At 42.1% G+C, this 21,499-nt stretch overlaps 1 protein-coding gene and 1 long non-coding RNA gene across 4 annotated transcripts in view; one reads left to right on the top strand and one right to left on the bottom strand.

The window, feature by feature from the left end:
- The window catches only part of FBXL4 (F-box and leucine rich repeat protein 4), a 94,255-nt gene extending 80,815 nt beyond the window's left edge, over positions 1–13,440 (bottom strand). The window contains exon 1 of one of the 3 annotated variants that reach the window (XM_050949270.1): positions 13,375–13,440. The gene's annotated coding sequence lies outside the window, so the exon portion shown is untranslated. Of the gene's footprint in view, positions 1–808; positions 874–11,242; positions 11,341–13,374 lie in introns of those variants that run through there. The other 2 variants (XM_050949271.1, XM_050949272.1) reach the window with 2 other exon arrangements.
- Positions 12,006–19,237, top strand: LOC127049076 (uncharacterized). Its single transcript, XR_007773869.1, has 3 exons — positions 12,006–12,485; positions 12,796–13,558; positions 18,890–19,237. It is a non-coding gene; the product is annotated as an uncharacterized LOC127049076 (long non-coding RNA).
- The last annotated feature ends 2,262 nt before the right edge of the window (positions 19,238–21,499 follow it).

Here is a 21,499-nt window from a genome sequence, read left to right as displayed (position 1 = left end):
TTCATATATTTACTGTATTAGATTCGAAATTTGCTAAACCTGGACATTGCAGCCATGAAAACTATTTCTGCCAACTAGAACTGACAAAAAACAAGTGTACCTGCAGCAATAGTCTAATTTGTCAAACAAAACCACATTTCAGCAGTTACACTAAAGTATACTTTATATAAACTGTATGCTTATTCTGGATTACTTTCTGATCAAACAACATATATCCTAGAAAAGTAAACTTTAACAAGAGAGCATGAGATGAAGAGAAATGCCTCAATGATTTTTTTTAAAAATTATTGTAGTGAAAAATTATTTTGTTTATTTATCAAAATATTCCCCTGTAATCCAAACAATAAAACACTGAACTAGTACACAAGAACCATAAACTTCAGGTGACTAAAATCTGACAATAACTAGAAAAGTGGAGTATGTTTTCACTAGCCAGACTGAGTGGCACGCAAAAAGTAAACAATTAGTACAATTGGTAGAAGAGTTAGATTAGTAAACTGAAGAATTTTTAAAACCTAAGGTATACTATCAACACAGGTAAAGAAATCTGTTTGAAAAAATTTAATTTTTAATCTGTCACTTTAAGGAAATGGGTATGTCCATATTAGATTTCCTACAAGTAAAGATTATCTTACAAACCCCACTGCGTAGTTAGCAGGCACAAAACAACTATAAGGCAAAAACTGTTAGATTTACCAATAAAATCACAGTCTTCTATTAGTAACAAACAAAATATTTCCTTACAGCTTATCAAGAAGCAAGATATACCAAAATTAATCTCTCCACCCTGATAAAAAATACAACTAACTTTGTTGCTCCACTGAAATCTTGTTTAAGTGTTGCTCAATGGCAAAGAGAGAAGAGCAGTGTTGGAGTCCAGAGCAAGGACGACTAAGAATCTCCTAAAATAGATTAAGTGTTTCTGCAGCAGACATTCACTGGGCGTGTACTATATTAATCACTGGGGCAAACAGTGGCTGCATTTCTACTTCAGGACAAACATTACAAATCATTAACCTAACGGCTCTGCTGTTCTAGCAGGCCAGCTGCACATTTACCATTTGAAATAGGCCGCAGTTGGGACATTACTTTATTTAGTCATAAAATCTTTGTTTTTCTGGAGTAACTCACTTCTCTCCCACCTCAAAAACAAACCACCAAAAGAACCCAAAAAACCAGTACCCTTACATATATGGGTAGCATCCACTGAGCCCTCTTTTTGTTGGAATACTATTAGCAATTGACAGTGCAGGTTTTGTAAGATAAAGGCAGACTGCAGCCACTGCTCCTATATTTGGCAGTGAGAAAACATGTGTTGATGAACTGTTCACTCTTCACTCCAACCTGAAGCTGCAGAACTGGAATTAATTTGCAAACTTGATACCATCAGAATAGGCCTGAATAAAGACTGGGAGTGGTGGGTCATTCCAAAACCTAAACTTAATTTCCCCAGTACTAATTTCTCCCTACTGTTACTCACACCTTCTTGTCAACTGTCCATAATGGGCCACTCTCTTACCACTTCAAAAGTTATTTTCCCTCCCTCAGTATCCTACTGTTAACTGATTTATCTCCTTAGACTGATCTCACACTTGGTAAAGCAACCCCCATCCTTTCAGGTATTTAGACCTGCTCCTGTATTTTTCACTTCATTCATCTGATGAAGTGGGTTTTAGCCCACAAAAGCTTATGCCCAAATAAATTTGTTAGTCTCTGAAGTGCAATAAGGACGACTCATTGTCTTCACTCTTTTTCTTTCTTCTTCATCCTATAATGTTTTTGTCTCGTTTCTGTCCTTAAAATCAGATTTTATACCTGCTTGAGGTATCGCAATTTGAATTACATTTGGCACCTAACACAGCGGGGAACACAGAAGAAGTTATCTTGGCTTAGCCCTGAGCTCTGCAGGGAAGCCAAAGCCAAACAAAAAGGTGTTCCAAAGGCCTTTGGAAGAGACATGGGAAGGAAGCAACAAGCTGCTGTTCTCTCTTTTTCAACTGGAACGGCTTAAAAATTTAACTGAAGACTAGGACTATATACAAACACATTTTGCTTTTGGATTCTTTTCTGCTGTCTCCTGATCTAACATGCCTTATAGCTAGTTTAATTTTCTGGTTCTCATGCTCTACCACAATGCAGCAACATTCACTTACAAACTGTCCACATGCCTTCTAGATCAGTTGGTTTTCTGTGTATTTACAATCCCCCTTATCAGTCATATGGCATCATTTGGAGAGGGAAGCTGCAGTCACACCATATCCCCCATGCCCAAGACCTTGGATAAAAGTCAGTATCTCCAACTGTCTTTGCCTCTTAGAATGCAGTTTCTCTTGTGCGCCAGTCAGTAACACCTCAGATAAAAGATTATGTCTTCATTTTGGATTCAATTAAATATTATTTTATATATTTTCTTTTTTAGACAAGTACAAAAATAAATGAGCATACCAGAATTACAAATAAATCTTTGCTTCACCCAACAAATTTTGGTTGCTAAGCACCAAAGTACTTTACTATTTACGTAATTTACAAAACCTCAAGCAAATTAAATTTTTACAATGCCAATAGTAAACAAACATCCTTATCACTTATAAAAAAAATTGGTATTTCATCACATCAACTTTTCAACGGATTGTTGGGTTTTTATATGCATTTGTTATCTCAATTTCTGTACCCAGATTTTTTTTTTCTTTTAAGAATTCCCATTTATCAAACAGAATGTTTTGTTTAAGTATTTATAATTACTACTTCATGATAATGTTGTATACACAATTTTCCTATTAAATTACACTACACTAGCAAATCATAATATATGTATGTGGACTTGCATTTGAGGCTGATCAATGGGTCACTGATATGCATATATATAAAGTTTTATTTCTTTTTCAAAACAGTTTTGTAATCATGGCTGTGTAACAGATTTCATAGATTCCAAGGCCAGAAGGGACCATTATGATCATCTAGATCAGTAACTTATGGCGACTCAGTTGAAGAAAATTGTTGATGCCCGCGACCCAATGGAGCTGGGGATGAGGGGTTTGGGATTTGGGAGGGGCTCAGGACTGGGGCAGAGAGTTGGGGCGCAGGGGTGAGGACTTCAGGGTCTGGGAGGGGGCTCTGGGCTGGGGGAGGGGTGCGGACGGGGGTCAGGGGGCCAAGGATGAGGGGTTTGGGGTGCAGGAGGGGGCTCTGGGTTTGGGGAGCCTCAGGGCTGGAGCAGAGGGTTGGGGAGCTGGCTTAAATCCAGTAGCTCTGAGTCAGCGGCACAGTCGGGGTGCAGAGGCAGGTTTCCCACTTGTCCTGGCGCCGCAGACCGTGCTGCACCCCGGAAGCGGCCAGCAGCAGATCTGGCTCCTAGGCGGAGACGCACAAGCGGCTCCACGAAGCTCTCACCCAGAAGCATGCCCCCCCCCACTCTCATTGGCCGGGAACCAGCCAATGGGAGTGCAGAGCCAGTGCTCAGGGAGGAGACAGCATGCGGAGCCCCATGGATCTCCCACTCTCCCTACCTAGGATCCGGACCTGCTGCTGGCTGCTTCTGAGGCGCAGCACGGTGTAGGAACAGGTAGGAACTAGCCTGCCTTTGCCGGGCAGCACCGCCGACGGTACTTTTAATAGCCCAGTCGGCGATGCTGACCATAGCCGCTATGACCCAGTGCCTTACATTCCGCGACCCAGTACTGGGTCGCAGATCTGCTCTATAATGGGCCACAGAACTTCCCCAAAATAACCCTAGAGCATATCTCTTAGAAAAACATCCACAAAAACATTTGACTGCTTGTCTTTCCATCCTGCTCTCTGTGCAGTAGGACACTCAAGAGTGAATTTACCAGATGCTGGGGAATCCATGCTCATCAATGTGTGCGCTATCTGGTCACTCGGCAGTATGGAATAACTACTGAGATTTTCCCAGAATTAACTGATGTAAACAAAATCAGGTAGCATGGTGGGTTTAGCATGCAAACGGTTCAGCCACAGAAAGACTGCAGAGTGGACATATATACTCGCTCATTAACCCATTTGTTTATAAGATGACCCCCCCCAAGATGGAAAGGTAAAAATGGCAAAAACTTTATGACCCTTTCATAAGCTGACCCTGTGTTTTAGGAGTTGGCAAACTTTGGCTCCCAGCCCATCAGGATTAGCTGCTGGAGCATCCACAGGCATGGAGAGCCCCTCAGCTCCCAGTGGCCACGGTTTGTGCTCCCAGCCAATGGGAGCTGCGGGAAGTGGTGCGGGCTGTGGGACATGCTGGCCACCACTTCCTGCAGCTCCCATTGGCTGAGAACGGCAAACCATAGCCACTGGGATCTGAGGGGCTCTGTGCCTGCAAATGCTCCAGGTAAACAAAATGACAATGTATTAGATGTTCAATTTAATAGAGCTTAAAATCATCAAATTTTGGTGTAGACCCGTTGATAAGCCAACCCCTGCTCTTTAATGCTTCACTTTTTTACCAAAAAAATTCAGCTTATAAACGAGTATATACGCTACCAAAAAGAAAGAAAGATTGAGTTAACCTTTTTACACAATAGGTCACAAACTGGTTGCAAAACTATAGTTGTGACTGTATTTGTAACATTGACAGTATGTGTGTTCTGGTAGATGTTTGGCTCTAATGTCTCCAGAAACGTGGCACAGCTTTCATTCCCCTAACAAAAATCAGTTGAATAATTTACATTTTTAAAGGAGATATAAGTAGTATAGTATAAAGACCCAAAGAGAATATTTTTGGAAACACGATAAGTAGGGGTTTATTCTAAAATGCGCTTAAAATAAATTCCTGATTTTTCTCTAAAACTTGGTAGCCAAATTTCACACAGGTTTAGGTTTTATGTCCTCTGAATTTTCAATGTAGTTTTTGCTTTGGTTCTCTTAATAAACTTTAAATTTTTGAATAAAAGCCGTGGAATCTGGCCTCTGGCTGAAAATTTTCCTTCTCAATCTCACTTTTTGTTGTTGACTGATATCTTTTAAAAGAGATACATCAGACATAGTAAAGAGACAAACCGTAAGAGATCTGGGGCAAATATTGGATGCAAAGTCAACTGTAGACATTACACCTCTATCCATATGTAATGTTGTCATAAACAGATTGTTAAGGGTTACTGTCTCTCCTACCTGTAAAGGGTTACAAGCAGGAAACTGGACACCTGACCAGAAGACCAATCAAAAGACAAGATACTTTTAAATTTGGGTGGAGGGAAGCTTTTGTGTGTGTTCTTTGTCCGTTGTGTGTTCTTCTCTCGGAGGGTCTGAGAGAGACCAGACATTACTACAGGCTCTCTAAGTTTCTTTTCAAATAGTAAGTAAAAACAGGTGGTTTAGGCTTTTTGATTGTTTTACTCTATTTACAATTGTGGATCTGGCTAGTTAACTTTTATATGTGTAGTTGCTGGGAATATTTTGATTTGTATTGGTACTGGGGGGAAAGTCTCTTTCTGGTGTCTGTAAGCTATAGGACCCTGTAATATTTACATCTTGAAGTTACAGAGATAATTCTTTACTTTTTCCTTTCTTTATTAAAAGATTTCTTTTAGAGAACCTGACTGATTTTTTTCCCCTTGTTTTATTCCAGGGGATTGGGATAACTCACCAGGACGTGTGGGGGAGACGGGAGGGGGAAGAGACAGAATATCTCTCTGTTTTCCTTGAATCTGTTTGCCTCTTTGTGGAAGGGAAGGGAGATGCTTCTCTGTATGGTGATTTAAGAGGTTGGATCAGTATCTCTCAGGATAGCCCAGGGAGGGAAATTCTGGGAGGGGGAAAGGTGGAGGAATGGTTTATTTCTCCTTGTTTTAAGAACCCAAGGGATCTGGGTTCTTGGGGTCCCCAGGGAAGGTTGGGGAGGTCAGAGTGCCCCAAAACACTATATTTTTGGGTGGTGGCAGTGCTATCAAATCTAAGCTGGTAATTAAGCTTAGAGGATTCAGGTGCTAGTATCTCATTTTCTGAACTCTAAGGTTCAGATCTGAGAGGGAATGCTATGACAAATGTGGTCGTAGGGAGCCAAAAATCCCTACCGTGTTACAGGTGAAACCCCGTTATATCGGGGTAGCGGTGGTAGGGCTGCAGCGGTGATTTAAAGAGCCCGAGGCTCCAGCCGTGGTAGCCCCAGGCCCTTTAAATTGCCGGCAGAGCCCCGCTGCTGCAACTCTGGGGTAGCGGTGGCAGGGCTCCAGCGGTGATTTAAAGGGTTCGGGGCTCTGCAGCCTCTTATATCAGGTCACATTATAGCGGGGTAGCGGTGTATTTTATTAAAATGGAGAGCCTGTGTGTGACGGATGGATGCTGGAGGCAAAATAATCGGAATGATGGGGGCCAGGTGCACAGAAGCCTGACTGATTAACTGGGGGCCACAATCACTAGAGCTTAATTGGTTGATTATCAGGCAATAACCCCTTAAAATGTGGTATGTTATGAAAAATTATTTGTAAAATGGTATATTAGGGTACCTTCCCTCCCTCAATTATGTCCATTTCAGTTTAAGTACAAAGACATTTTTTTTTAAAACTTTCAACTCTTCAAATTGAGTCCATGATCTGAATGTTAAACCCATGTTCTTTCTGGCTAATCCCCAATAAAGATTCTCCAAGTGGAACTTAATTAACAATTCTGTTAATGTGTGACTAGATTGTTTCTAGCTTATTCACTCATTACTGTATTAGCTCTGGAAAGCTAACAGGAGTAAAAAGCAGTAAGTATTATCAACAGAAGAAACTGTTTGATTCAGAATATACAATGAGAACAGACCTGTTGAGTAAAAGTTAACTTCTTAAAATAAACTTTTCTGACTACTTATCTTTATTTATAAAATGTCAGTTTAATCTGCATAAGTTTTCAGTTTGTCATGCAGGTACAACATCACATCTTCCTACTGAAGCAGTCTGAGTGACTGCTGACAGATTTATTCATTTGGACCATCAAAAAACAACCAAAACCAGGACCATCAGGCAATTATTCAAGGATGCTATCAACCCCATGAAACAGGATGATTTAACAAAAGTGATCACTAATGGGAAAGACAACTCCCCAGAGAAAATGTCTCATGTGCAACAGCGGTTCTCAACTGGGGGGCCGGGGCCCTCTGAGGGGCCGCGAGCAGGTTTCAGGGGGGGCTGCCAAGCAGGGTCACTGATAGACTTGCTGGAGCCCAAGCCAGAAAGCTGAAGCCCAGCTATGTTGGGCTGAAGCCTAGGGCTCCCAGCCCTGCCACTGGGGACTGAAGCTGAAGCCTGAACAACTTAGCTTTGTGGGGACTCCTGTAGCATGGAGCCCTGGGCAACTGTCCTGCTTGATACCCCTTAACGCCGGCTCTGGCTTTTATATGCAGAAAAGCAGTTCTTCTGGAGCTGGTGGGTCCTAGAGTTTTTATAACCTGTTGGGGAAGGTGTGGAGGCTCAGAAAGAAAAACGTTGAGAACCCCTGACGTATAAAATATGCCAATCTTCCATCCAGTCTCTAAACCAGTGGTCCCCAAACTGTGGGGCATGGAGGAACTTCGGGGGGTTGGAGGGGAAGGGAGAGATTCAGCGGGGCTCGAGTCAGTCAATTCTATACGTTTCTCCTAAACCATCTCTATGGGTACCCTTTGGGTATCCTTTCTCCAAAATTATTTCACAATCCTTCACATCATCCAGATTTGCAACCTCAATTTCATATTAGACTTCTAACTCCTTTCCCAACCCTGCATTCAGGTGGTCACCAAATCCTGCCTGTTTTTTCCTTAAACTTTTTCTCCATTCCAAATCCTTGCTCATACATCTTTCATTTCAAATACTAACAGTCTCCTCATCTCTGGCCTGCCAGCATCTCCTCATTCCCGAGCCCAGCCTGTATAAAATACTGCTGCTAAAATAAATCTTCTCCTTCCACTGCTTTGAAACAATACACTTCTCTTCAGTTCCTACAATTGGCTTCCTCTTGCTCTCGACAGTAAGTTTCATTCGCACCTCTAAGATTCTGTGTAAATCCATCCCTGCCTATGTGTCTGCTTTTACTTTGTCCTACTGCCTAACTGCCTTTGTCCTAACTTGTCATTGCTTACTTGGAACCAATTTTGTAGCCCTCTCCTATAACACCAGCTTAGAAAGACACTGGAAACACTGTAGAGGATACAGCAAAAATACAGAATTTAGTAATATCGATACAACAGCAATGTAGAACATGTGCCCTATAAAATCCTTCTCCTAGGTTGCCAAGGGCAACCCTGAAAACATTAGCGAAATATGCATTTTAAAATTTTGGAATAGAACCTTAAGAGAAAGACTCTGTTAATAGGGAGGCTCTATGCTTCTGTGGAGACAAAGCGTTAGTTAGTGGTTAGAGCAAGATACCGACATCAAGACTCCTGGATTAGAATACAGTAGAACCTCAGAGTTACGAACTGATCAGCCAACCACACACCTCATTTGGAACCAGAAGTACGCAAGCAGGCAGCAGCAGAGACAAAAAAAATAGAAAAATGCAAATACAGTACAGTAATGTGTTAAATGTAAACTATTAAAAAAATAAAGGGAAAGTTTAAAAAAAGATTTTACAAGATAAGGAAACTATTTCTGTGCTTGTTTCATTTAAATTAAGACAGTTAAAAGCAGCATTTTTCTTCTGCATAATAACATTTCAAAGCTGTATTAAGTTAATATTCAGTTGTAAACTTTTGAAAAAACAACCATAATGTTTTGTTCAGAGTTACAAACAACTTCCCATTCCTGAGGTGTTTGTAACTGAGATTCTACTGTAGATGCTTGGGCGTCAATTCCCTTTGTAAAGTATTTTGAAATCCCCAAATGAGGGATGCTGTATTATTGCAAAATATTGTTATGGGTTAGGCATAATCACTGCCCTTCATTTGAAGACAGCTGTAAGCAGCCATTAAGCATCTTTATGGAACAAGACAAAAAACAATAGTAGCCTCCAACAAAAACACAGGTACATATCACCACCAAAACAAAGGCACAGGCAAGTTGTGTGTGCATTGAGGCGTTTTGCTGGGTATTGTTTTGTGCGGATTTGTATGTCTGTGACAGATAGACAAACACCAGAGAAGGAGCAGAAAGCAAAGGACACTGCAAAAGCACTGGGAGCATGGCCTTAGAAAAAACCAAGAGAGAAAGCTTTTTCAGTTCAATGCTGGCTGAAAGAAGCTTAGAACTGTAAGCAAAACACAATATGAAGTTTCAATTTGTACTGTACTCAGGGAAACAAGATCTTTGCATATTCTTTGTAAGTAGACACAGTTGCATCAAAGAAATATTTGACTTTATCACTCACTTCTCCTCCTAACTGGAACAACCCGCAAGACCCCAAATTTTTGGTTAACCACTCAGGGTGACGGAGGTAACAACATGTTACAATCTTTTGATTTTATTGATTCTCCTAAACTTTACTAGTCAAACAGTATCTGAAATATAATTTCTATGCAAAATCCTTTATTTTCTAAATGTTTGTGTTAATATTAAGTAATTTGAACAATTACATGTTGTTATAAAATCATTCTGTATAAGCGAGATAGTAAGGTCAGAATTCTCTGCAGGGAATGCCATTTCAGTTTGGAATTTGTTGTTTCCCTTAGTCACACAAAATAGATGTACTCCAGAAACTTCATTCAAGAGAAAACAAGTCACTGCTGCACGGTAATAATTTTCATCCAGTCTTCACACCAGGTAAGATTATGTTTAGTTACACTCCTCTGGACTATTTGAGCCCCTTCTTTGGGGTTTACATATACCAAAGAAGGGGTATATGTAAACAGTCATTTACTGGCCTCTGACCAACCTCCCATATCAGTGACCAATATATCTATTTAATTCACTTAATCTTTCAAAGTCAGTTTACCAGTCCTTCAAATCATTTTTGGATGTACAAGGAGAAAATAGGTCATATGAGTGCAAAATGAGTCATTGACCCATCAGAACACCACGCAAACGAAAAAAATTGAATATTGTTACTTTGAGAGCAGTAAAGTGAAGGATCTGGAGTGACAGCATACAACAAATCACAGAAATTAGAGTCTGAAAAGATATGAGGTTATCTAGTTCATCCCCATGCCAGGGCAGGATTGCTCCCTACAGTGTTTTTCCTAGACATGAGCTTGCGGGGTGATGCTATTGCAAGAAAAGTGAATACTATATATACTAGTATGCACATATGGGGGAGGGGGACCATTTTTTTAAGGCCAGAGAAGTAATAACTCCTCTTTATACCAGCCTTGCTAATACCACACTTTGAAGCACTATGCAGGGTTTTGTTCTGCTCACTATAAAAACCCCTACCAACAATGGTAAATTACAAGTAATATATAGATGATAAAAGGAATGGAGGGCATGACTTATGAAGAAAGATTAATGGAACTTAATATGCACACTTTAGATAAAAGATGGCAAAGGGGAAATCTGTTAATTATCATTACATATGGATGCACAGAGGGGACACGAAATCCTTCCATACTAAATTCCTACCACAGATTAGCATCACTTAATGTTAATTATATAGATTCCACGAACATCTAAACTTAACACATTGAAATAAAACACTGTGTATAACAGATTCATACTAAATACTTCAAAGTCAGACAGCATTTGTGTAATTTCATATACTGTGTTCTGGCACAAAAAGACAGCTGTTTCACACATCCTAAAAACTATTTTAACATTCAATATTATGACAATCTTAACTATTTAAAATCCTGAATGTAACATAGCAAGAACTATTCAGAAGTGTGTGGGTTACTATTTGTATTTTCAAACTGTTCAGAATGTATAACTTCTATCACATCCCTCTTTTCAAACCTCTGTATTGGTTGACTCTCTCCTCCTATTAAGGCGAGAGTTGATATTAAATATGTTTTAACACTCAAGTATAGACAGGACAAGTTGTATTTTAACAAGTGTTATCTGGTCAAGGTGAACCCAAGCCTGTTTCCTAATGTTTATCTCAACCACCTAATGTGTTAAAATACAACTTGCGCTGTCTACACTAGGATAATAGTTTTTTATTCTATCCTCAACAAGACTTAAAAGGCCACCTATACACTACCACTCTTCATTTTTGAATATCCTCCCAGTTACTGCAAACCAAAATCTCCCTGTCACACACACACACAAAAAAAACAACTCACCACACCTGGTTCAATATTTCTTTTAACTAGTAACCCTAGCACAATTATGTCCTCACCTTTTCTTCCAGTTACTGCATTGCTTTTTTTAATAATTAGTTTGTGAATTAATGTTTTGGATATCTTTACCTGTTGTTCGATAGCACTATATTTGCATGGTTCATGGATTGCTAGCCCTCAGGGCAGACTCTCTGCTCTTGGGAACGGTCCATTCAGCAACATGTAGACCAACAGACCTTTAAATAAGAAATAATAATTCGCATAAAGTGAAGTACACAACTATATAAAAGTGACTTGGCTATTTTTAAAAACCTATATATAGTCAACTAACCACCTACACTGGATAAATCCTTTTTTATATTAACTACATTAGCAAAAGCAAATACTTTAAAATCTACAGCAGTGGTCCCCAAACTGTGGGGTGTGCCCCCTAGCAATGCATGGAGGAAAGCTTAGAGGGGCACAGCAGGGCCTGGGCTAGCCCCCATGGGGGACGGGAAGGGAGTGCCACTCAGCCCCACCCCCAGGTCCGGTCTCGGCCCCAACACAGCTCTACTCCCAGCCCTGACTCTGGACGTGGCCCCAGCTGCAGGTCCGGCCTCGACCACAGCCCAATTCCCGGCCACGGCCTCAGCCCCTGAGCAGGGGGCAGGAACGCAGACAGATTCCATTAGGGATAAGGGGGTCCATGACATAAAAATCTGGAGGCCCACTGATCTAGAGTCTTTTTACAGACATTAAAAAAATGTGAAGCTTCCAAGTTCTACACATTGCTAAGAATATGTACAATCTTGTATCCCTTTTACTGCCAAACTCTTCCACCTAACCTCCCCTCCCTCTGTTGTGTTCCATACCCTCTTGTCCCATCTTAGCTTACAAGCTCTTTGGAGCACAGACTCTTTTTCACTGCCAGTTTGTACCCCTGAACGGTGTGGGTCCTGCTAGGGCCTCTGGACATCAATGTAATATATATATAAAAAAACACTCTGAGCAATCCGGTTAACCACTTTGCTACTGCCCATAGCCATTGTGTGAAAATCTATGAAATTCTCACATTCACTGGAACACTAGTAACACAATGTGCATTTTGCCATATGTTAGTTCTCCATGGAGTTTGATATGATCTACTTTCATTAACAGCATGGAACATACACATTCCTGCTAAAATGATGCATCACATCAGGAGAAGAAAGCACATTAGGTTTGACTATGTCTACTGTACTGGTAATGCAAGGATTAGCTTTCCCTAAGGAAAAGATGGCGTTACTGAGATAAGCACTAGTCACTGGTATGTGTGGGTAAATATGGCAGGTGAATAGAGCTGGGGTAGGTCGGGGTTTGGCAAATGAAAAGAACTTGGGTGGGTAGGTAAGTGTTCAGCACTGGGACGTGCACTGACTGGAAGTATTTGGTGACTGGAAAGAGCCAGAGTGGGGTAGATGTTCAGCAGTAGGGGGGTGGACAGCTGGGTTTGGCAGCCAGAAAGAGCCTGGGGGAGTAGATGTTTAATACTGGGAAAGGCAAATGGTTTTGGTGGCTTGACAGAGCGGAAGGAGAAGGTGTTCAACACCTGGGGTGGAGGAGGTGGGTTTGGCAACTGGGAGGGGCAAGCAGAGTTGCCAAATTTCCAGGAACTAAAGATTAATTTTTAATTAAAGATTGTCATGTGATGAAATCTCCAGGAATTCATCCCACAGAAGTTGGCAACCCTAGTTCAGCAGCCGGAAGGAAAAGGTGGGGGAGAGATAGGTGGGCTGGGCAGCTGGAAGGAGCGGGTGTGTGTGTGGAGAGATAGGTGGGCTGGGCAGCTGGAAGAAGCGAGGAAGCGGGAGGAGGGCAGAAGCTTGGCACTGGGGGTAGGTGGGTTTGGCAGGGGAGACAGCCAGTGCGTGGTGTGCGGGGGGCCCCATCACTGGTGGACCCTGGGCAGGGCGTGTTCCGGAGCAGGGGGCACAGCCAGTCTGAAGATGCGGGACTCATCGCTGGCAAAGCGGAGGTCCAGGCCGGGCCCATCGCAGGCAGCCTTAGGACGGAGACGTGGTGGCAGTGGGCGGGGCGGGGCCGGGCCGGGCTAAGCCAGGGGGCGCGGGGTCCCGGTCGGCAGAGCGAGGCAGGGGAGGGCTGGCAGAGGCCGAGCGTGGCACGGACCACGAGGCCCGAGCACAGGGAGGGCAGGGCCCCAAACAGACACACACACCGGCCGAGCCGAGCAGGCCGCGCCCGAGCCCTCCGCCCCTGCCTGAGAAGAGAAGTCACCGTACCCGTCCGCAGGGCGGAGCGGCCCGCGCCGCGCGCTGACACCAGCCACACGAGAGTCGCGGCCCGCGCCGAGCGGCAGGGGCGAAGCAGCCGCAGGGCGAAGGCGGGGCTCCCAACGGAACAAGCTGCCGCGGGACATGAGTGATCGCGCTCTAGCCGGGTGGGCGGGACCATGACACTGTACCAGTACGTTCTGCGTGCGTGGAAAAGGGGGGGTGCAAAGGGCGAGGGAGCACGCGACTGTTGTTTAGGTGGCGTGGGCGCGGCTCGCCATCGCGGGCGCCCCGGATGGGCACGGCCCGCAGCCCGCTCTCATGGAGAACCCTGCAGCCGCCGCACATGGAAAGAGGAGCGCGCTGGGGGTTACAGTGGACGGAAGCCGCCGAGGAACAACCCTGGGACAGGCGCGAGCTCTACTCAACGACGGCCAATCGCCTTCCTTTACTTCTTCCGTGGCTCTGGGGCCGTTGGGCCCATAGGGAGGGGCAGTCCGTTGATTGGTTGCCCCCGCCCACGCCCTTGATGACGTAGGCCGCTCATGCTTGTTCTCTGTTTTCGTTCTGAGCCGGAGCAGTGGGCGGGGCGTGTGAGGCTCTTGCCCCCGCCCCTTGCAGCGCTCCCTGACCCGCTCCGGCACCAGCACGTCCGGACTGAGGGCCCGTTATTTGTTGTTGGGGCGGGGTCACGTGCTCCTGGTTTTCTGTGTCCCGCGGGGTGGCGGAAGCTCTTGGGAGCAGGCGGGACTCTGGTGGGGTGACCTGACTCCGGGGCGAGCGTCCGGGGAAGCCCCAAACCCTGCGAGACCAGTGACAACGTTAGGGAGATTTGCAACAGGGCGAACTCCCTAGCAGCCCCGGCGTGGTTTCCAGAATCTTGTCAAAGCGGGATTCATTGGGCGTGAGCGGCTCAAAGCCCCTCTTGGGCCTGTTTTAAATTGCGGCTTAGTAGCCCCCGGGGTCATAAGGCCAGCCCTGATTTGAACTCATGCACCAATGACTGGATGTGCCTCTCTTGGGTCTCAGTGTGGCAGTTGCATAATAAATGTCATGGTTTGCTTCCCCTCTGCTTGAATTTGGTAGCATGCCAAGCATGTGTCTCTTTTCCTTCTGATCTGCCGTTGCTAATTCTAAGTGTGAAGGAGAGATCATAGAAATTACCATGTGGGATCAGGCCACTGACCATTTCGACCAATATCTAGTTTCCAGCAGTGGCCATTTGATACTTGAGAGGAAGGTACCGAAAGCCTGCAGTTATAGGACAACTTGCCTGCAGGGAAATTTCCTCCTGACCCCTATTGAGATTGGCTTATGCAGCAAAGCTTGGGAGTCTATGTTCTAAAAAAAAAAAAAAAAAAAAACTAAACATCTTTACTATTATAACTGGCTATACTTGTTATCCATTTAACTGATCAGTCCTTTTCTTAATGTGAACAGGTATGTTCATTTCATATGTAAGCGACTAGCATAAATGGGCAACTGAATCATGTGAAGAAATGTAATGCAAAGCTCTAGAAACAAGCAGTTGCCCAATTGCTTTGAGGTCAGACATGTTAGAAAAGAGACAGATAACCTATTCTGTTTTGAACAGGGGATGAAAAGAGCTTTCATAAGTGAGGAAGCAAGTTTTTATGCTTAATTTTGTTTATTGTTTGTCTGCAAAAGCACCAGCACATTACAAAACTTAAAACAACTAAATAAAAGCAATATACAATTATATTTATATCACAGGACCATATAAAATATTTTAAAACATAAAATTTTTTAATCTGAATTAAAAGGTGCTGCTACATCTGCAGTCCTGCCTGTTTAGGTGGAACATGAAGATATCCTATAATCTTGGGATTGCAGCTGCAAATATACAATATACCAAAAAGCCCATCCATCAGCCCCATCCTTGTGCAGTTTACCTGTTGAAATGATATGCTGGGAGCCAGAAGCTCTGTGAGACAGCTGGGTCCCAATCCATTTTTAAAATTTAAAGCCAACATTTGAACACATTCTGGGTCCAAATGGGCAAGTAATGTGAATACAGAAGCTTCTTGGCACTTTCCTCTCGCTCCTTCCTGTTCCTCCGACTAATCAAGTTGCCATATTCTGCTGTAGTATCTAATCAACCTACTTTTATAGCCTACGGTATACTGTAGTAGTCCAACACAACTGTTGCAAAGGCATACACCACAGTCATATTAAAGTATAAGAGAAACAGATTGTTTAATATTCTGAAGATGATCATAAGCAGCTGTGACTACCTGCAAATCCTGTGTAATATCAGCTCTGATCAGTGTCTCGACTGTGACCTGCATGAGTCACCTGAAGTGATACTATGAGAGGACTAGTGAAATACTGCTCTCTGATAGTTTCTACACAAACCAATCAACATAATTTTAATCTTGCTGAGATTCAGTTTAGTTAATTTCTAGGCAGATTTGGACTTCTGTAAGGCATATTTTAAGACCCTTAAAATCATCCTCAGAGGGAAAGGTACAGCGCTGACTGCACTGGGCTCTCTGCGGCCATAGCAGTTTACAGGATTGGGACCTAAGAAATTATGGTAGAGTATAGTATATGAAGTTGGGTGTCATTGCTCTAAAACTGTTTTCTGGAGCGGTGAACCGCGGCCAGTGGGAGCCGCGATCAGCCGAAGCTGCGGACACGGCAGGTAAACAAACCAGCCCGGCCCGCTGGCGGGACGCGTATCAAAGGTTGCTGATCCCTGTTCTAGGACATTGCCTTTTTTTTTTTAGCCTTCGTCCTCTGTCCTGGGGGATTTTTCAAATAATAGGAAATGTCCTGAATTTTTGCAGAACAGATGCTGTAGCTCAGAAAGAGCCCTGATTGGTCCACTTCCCAATTGGTCCCTCCCCTGTATCTGCAGTTGATTGGTCCATTCCCCTGCAGACACAGATGCCAGATCCTGCCCATCCAGGGCCCAGCTCCCAGCCCTGGGAGGCAGTCCCACAGGGAGGCACTGACTGACAGCTCTTGCTGTGTCCTGGGCTTGCTCCAGCCACTCTGCCACCATGACAGGGAGCGACACTGCCCCCCACCTGAAGAGTGAGGCCTCAGGTAACCTCTTCAGCAACCCCCAGGTACACCCGCACCCCTCCAGTACCCCCCAAATACCCACTCCAGCTCCCAGTCCTTCCCCACTTGGTAGTGTCCTCTTTTTGGGAACCTGAAATATGGTAACCCTAAACAAAAGTCAGGTTGGGGACTGGAGACCATATCAAGTTAGAATCAAAAGGCAAGAATCAGGGTCAGAGTCAGGTTGGAATCAGAGATGAGGAGACAAGACAAAATCTGATGTTGCAGTAGGCCAAAAACCGTGCGGTTGGCTAGACAACTTCCTGGGCTAAGCAGAGGCACTTGGCCAATCAGAGGGCTGCAGGGTACTGTCACTCTGGGTCTCTTGGGCAGTACTTTTTGCAGCACATACTCTCCACAGTGTTCCTGGCTGTGCCTCTGCATAGCCCCCCAGTGAGAATGTCAGTTGCCCCAGGCTCTGCAGATATCGGTTCTAATCCCAGATCCTTACAAGTGTGGGTATAGAACATTGCTAAAAGTGCCTAGAAGTAAATTAATGCCAACAACGTCCTCGCACGTTCCTAACAGGTGCTGAAACTTCATGTCTCCTTTTATATGTTACTTTCATTGTGTATTTCAAGCATCCCAGCAACTCTGGAAATTTCATGCAAGGGTTGTAAAGGGTGAAAATATAAGGGATCTGATTCTTTTATGCCTTGCAGTTTGTGTAGTTACTTGCACTTGTGCAAAGCGGGCATAAAACACTACCATTAGTGTAAATGGAGAATTCTTATTTAATGACATTTTAGACCCATTTCACATACAAGATAGTGGAAAATTAGACCTAAAGTTTAAAATAATGTTAACAGAAGTACTCTACTCGATCTCTAGGGACAACTGCTGAGTCAGGAGATGTAAGTATTCAAACCTATATCTAATACAAGGCAGGTAAAAAGAACAAAGGTGCAGTTCACTTTTTCCTTTACATAATTGTACATAAATCTAGCATGAATTGTCTGTCTCTTAACCTAATAAGAGTAGGTTCTTCAAACACAGGTTAAAATGGACAAAAAATGGCCAATGTATTTTAATGTATTATTTTAACTGAGAAATTGGAATATCTCCATAAAGAACACTGCCAAGTATCTTTATAAGTCCCAGTCCTGAAATTCATTGTGTATGGGAAGACCACTTCTTTAGCAGAGAACCCACTGATGTAAGAAATTGCAGGATCAGGGCCATAGTTTGTACTTTTGGGGAGGTAGTTATTATATTATTTGTAATACGTTCTTGGAAGCTTTAAAAATACTTCTTTCCCTACTGGTGTTATCCATTCGGCAAAAGTCCTCCTCTAATTCTTATGGGAAAGCAGGCAAACATGCATCCCTAATCTGAAAAAAAAAATCAGCAAAGCCTTCATAATTGTATTTTATTGGTCAACTTTGTGCTTCCTCTGTTGCAGCAGCACAAACATACTTGAAAAGAGATATAGAGAACCCCATAAGGAATGAAGTTTATCTTTACAGTTTGGCAGCTTATTAACTTACTACTAGTGATTCCACAGAACCTATTATGAAGAATTGATTTTCCCCTTGATGAGGTTTTGAGGTTATTGGGGATAGCAACGTTTAGTCTCTTACTTAAGAAAGCATCTACATATTAAGATCTAGTTTGTGCCAAGCACTATGCGGATCGGTGCATGAGAGAGGAGGCTGTAAGGAGCCTTCTCCCTGATCTTTTCATCCCCTGTACAGGTGTCTCATAGGGACTGGGGCTGTCTAGTGCAGATAGTTTTGGTAGACTGTCCAAAGATGGTTGGGTGGGGAGAGGACAGAGCCACAACCCAGCTTCTCCTGCATTGTCCAGCAGAGCTATACTTTATTTGTAGTTGATTACATGACCATTCACAGAGGGAGGAGAGGTTGCACACTCAGTATCTGAACTAGGCTGGTTGGCTGCAGAGAAGAGCTAAACTCCTATTGAAGTCAATTATAGAACTCCCAAATGCGTACAAGGAACTAAGGGAGATAGAGGACATATATTTGAGGTTGAAATAAGATTGCGCATATAACTTGGAAGTAGCAATGAAACCCTAAACTTATGTTTTAAAAAGCATTTCTGCATAATTTAATTTGATATTTTTATTGTCTGGCTAACTAATGAAATGAAGATCTCATAATATTGAGAAAATATTAGTACCGACATTTTGAAACAATTCTCAATACCATACTTATGTAGAAAGATAAAGATTGTACCTAAGGGTTTTGAAATGTATTTAAAGCATCCTAGAATTTCAGTTGCCAGTAAACTAGGACACTTGCTATATATAAACAAAATTTGGGTTCATTTTCATAACATAAAATCACTTTATATTTGTTGTACTCTTACAGCATAATTTGGCACAACATAATATTTATATGATATCTTGCAAAACATGTTAAACTTTTGATAGAAAGGACAAAATATTTACCATCACTTTATTCTTCTCCTGCAGATGCTGTTATTGAATTGAAGCTGGTGTGAGTGTTGCCACTGATTCTCAGCACCCTGCTTTTCTTCTCTCTCTGTTTGGACAGGAGAAAGCCTGCCAGTTTTCCTGTTTGACTTTGGGCATGTATATCGCTTGGGCAGGCTCTCTTTGGAATCTGTCATACCACTTCTGAACTGATGAAAGATTTTTTTCCTCTCAGGGACGTAGTATGCAGACTTTTCCACATCCTTAGCATGGGAAGTAAACACCAGCTTGCTAAATGGCGGTGCAGAGGTACAGAGTGTTCCCCACATGACCATTGTGCCATATACAATGGCTGAATATAACGTAACTGAATGATATGCTGTACATCATTTACTTACATGTCATTTCATTCCCATTTAATAACATGGACGTATCAGTTTAAAAACATGTAAAAGGGTCTGAGAAGCATAAAGATTATCTTCAAACCACTCATGTAATAAAGGGGCCAAATACAATGACAAATCACCAACACAGTAGCATGTAGTGTGTTGGCTTGTGCACTATGTGATGATCTCATTGCAGAGACTTGATTACACAGCATATAGTAATCAACAAATAAGTCTAATATTGAGAATTCAAGACCTCTTTTGTTTAGTGGTTTCTATACTCCTTGATTTCTACTGTTCCATTCATTATTTTTAATTTTTTTTTTACAGTAGCATCTATAAGTCATCACTGAAGAAACACAAATTCCCTACACACATTGGGCCATATACTGCCCTTGGTAAATGCATACAATTCCCAGTGGTATTAGTAGAGTTTCTCATGCAGTTTGAGGACAGAATAGGGCCTATTTAGAACACTCTAAACCCCTTTGAATTTAACTACGGAAAGTATTTGTTTGTTAGGAGAGTAAATTATAGATAATTTATTAATTATCTAACTATATACTATTGAACAAATAACGCTTTCATAGCTTTTTCTTTTAGGAAAAAAGATCAGCTGTTTTACATTTCACTATGACATATGCTATTTAGCTTTTCTGGTTTTAACACCAGTAGTATACTTACTAAAGTAGGTCAACAGTTTATTTGATGCCTCTGTTAAGAACAACTTTTTACAGTACTGTGTATGTGTTGTGATAAAACATTGAGTCATTCCTGTCACCAGCTGCAGAATATTTTTAGTTGCTTTCACATTAGGTGCAGAGTTATTTAATTTTACTTGTACTTTAACTTTTTCTCTGGATTCCAGTTTTGGAGCATCATGAGAAGTCAGTTGTCACTCCTCAAAGGGTTAAGTTTTTGCTAACAAATATGGACTATTAGATATAAAAACCATCATTGTTTGATATGTCAAATAAAACATTTGTCAATCAAAAGTCTTTAAGCACTGGGCTATGTGACATTTACTCTTTTATAAACCGACAAAGTCCCTGGTGGCATGCCTTTTTTCCTCTCATTTAAATAGTGGTAGGAGAACAAATCATACTTCAGGGCAAGTTGATAACTGCCAGTCACGATTCCTGCCTTGTTTACTATAATGAGCAGGGTAATAAATGCATCTGACCATTTCAGCTGGCATTTGCATAGATGAATGATTTGTCCAGTCAGTCGCTCTCCAGTGATTTGGGCCTTTTTATCAGCACAAAGAGCATTCAGTCTCCCTGGAATTTACAGCAGCCAAGCTCTCATTAGCAAACATCCTTTACCATGAATGATTCAAATAATTACCACTGAAATAATAAACTGTTTCACAAAAACATTTTATTTGATGGCTCCAAACATCAACTTTTCTGAATTGTTGACATTCAAATAAGCTAGAGAGCTTTTTTGTTAAGCAACAATGATCCTCTTGTACAAGGGTGGGCATTGTTTTACCTCCAATAGACCTTTAAACTTGGCCAGTTATCAAATGTGTCCCTCAAACTGCTAGCCAATGTTCTGGGTAATCAGAGGGCATGGACCAGATGGAGCTAGAGTAAAATTACATACTCAAATGCCAAACAAATTTTTGTCAGATCTACTTCTGATATCACAAGCATAAAACTCCAGACTAATTAACAGCAGCAACTTATGTGTTTGCACCTACACTAGTAGTATAATTATTAAATGTCCTTGCTTACACTGAGCTGTTCAAGTGTGAATTCTCTTCTATAATGGTATTTATATGTATTATTAAGTGCTATTTGATATAGTTTTGGAGTTCAGTCAAATGAGCAAGCAACAATTATACCCTATAATCTTCTATAGTGCATGGCAATAGGCATGATGTCAGTGCATTGCCAAATGCATAGCACTGGGCAAGCAGGAGTTCCTGTTATCACCTTTTTACACCCATTCCATCATGTATAATTTAGAAATATCATAATATGTATGAATGTATTTCCTTTTCACTGTGGTATTGTTTGTGCATGTATGTGTCTGAAAATATTATCTTAAATGTAACAAGTATCTTAATTGTAACAAAGATTGATTAAACAGGATTAAATTGCACATTGTACACCTCTCTTAGCTGCAAAGAAATAGTCAACAGAAAGGGAGATATTTTTCTCACAACTTAAGAAAATTCTTCTTTGAGTGATTGCACTTGTCCATGCCACTCTAGGTGGCCACACCTAGTGCACAGTTGTTGGTTTTTCCACCAGTG

The sequence above is a fragment of the Gopherus flavomarginatus genome, chromosome 4 (genome assembly GCF_025201925.1).
Source record: "Gopherus flavomarginatus isolate rGopFla2 chromosome 4, rGopFla2.mat.asm, whole genome shotgun sequence".
Classification (NCBI taxonomy): domain Eukaryota; kingdom Metazoa; phylum Chordata; order Testudines; family Testudinidae; genus Gopherus; species Gopherus flavomarginatus.
The sequence above is the reverse complement of the archived record's forward strand: the minus strand, read 5'-3'. Positions and strand labels throughout refer to the sequence as shown.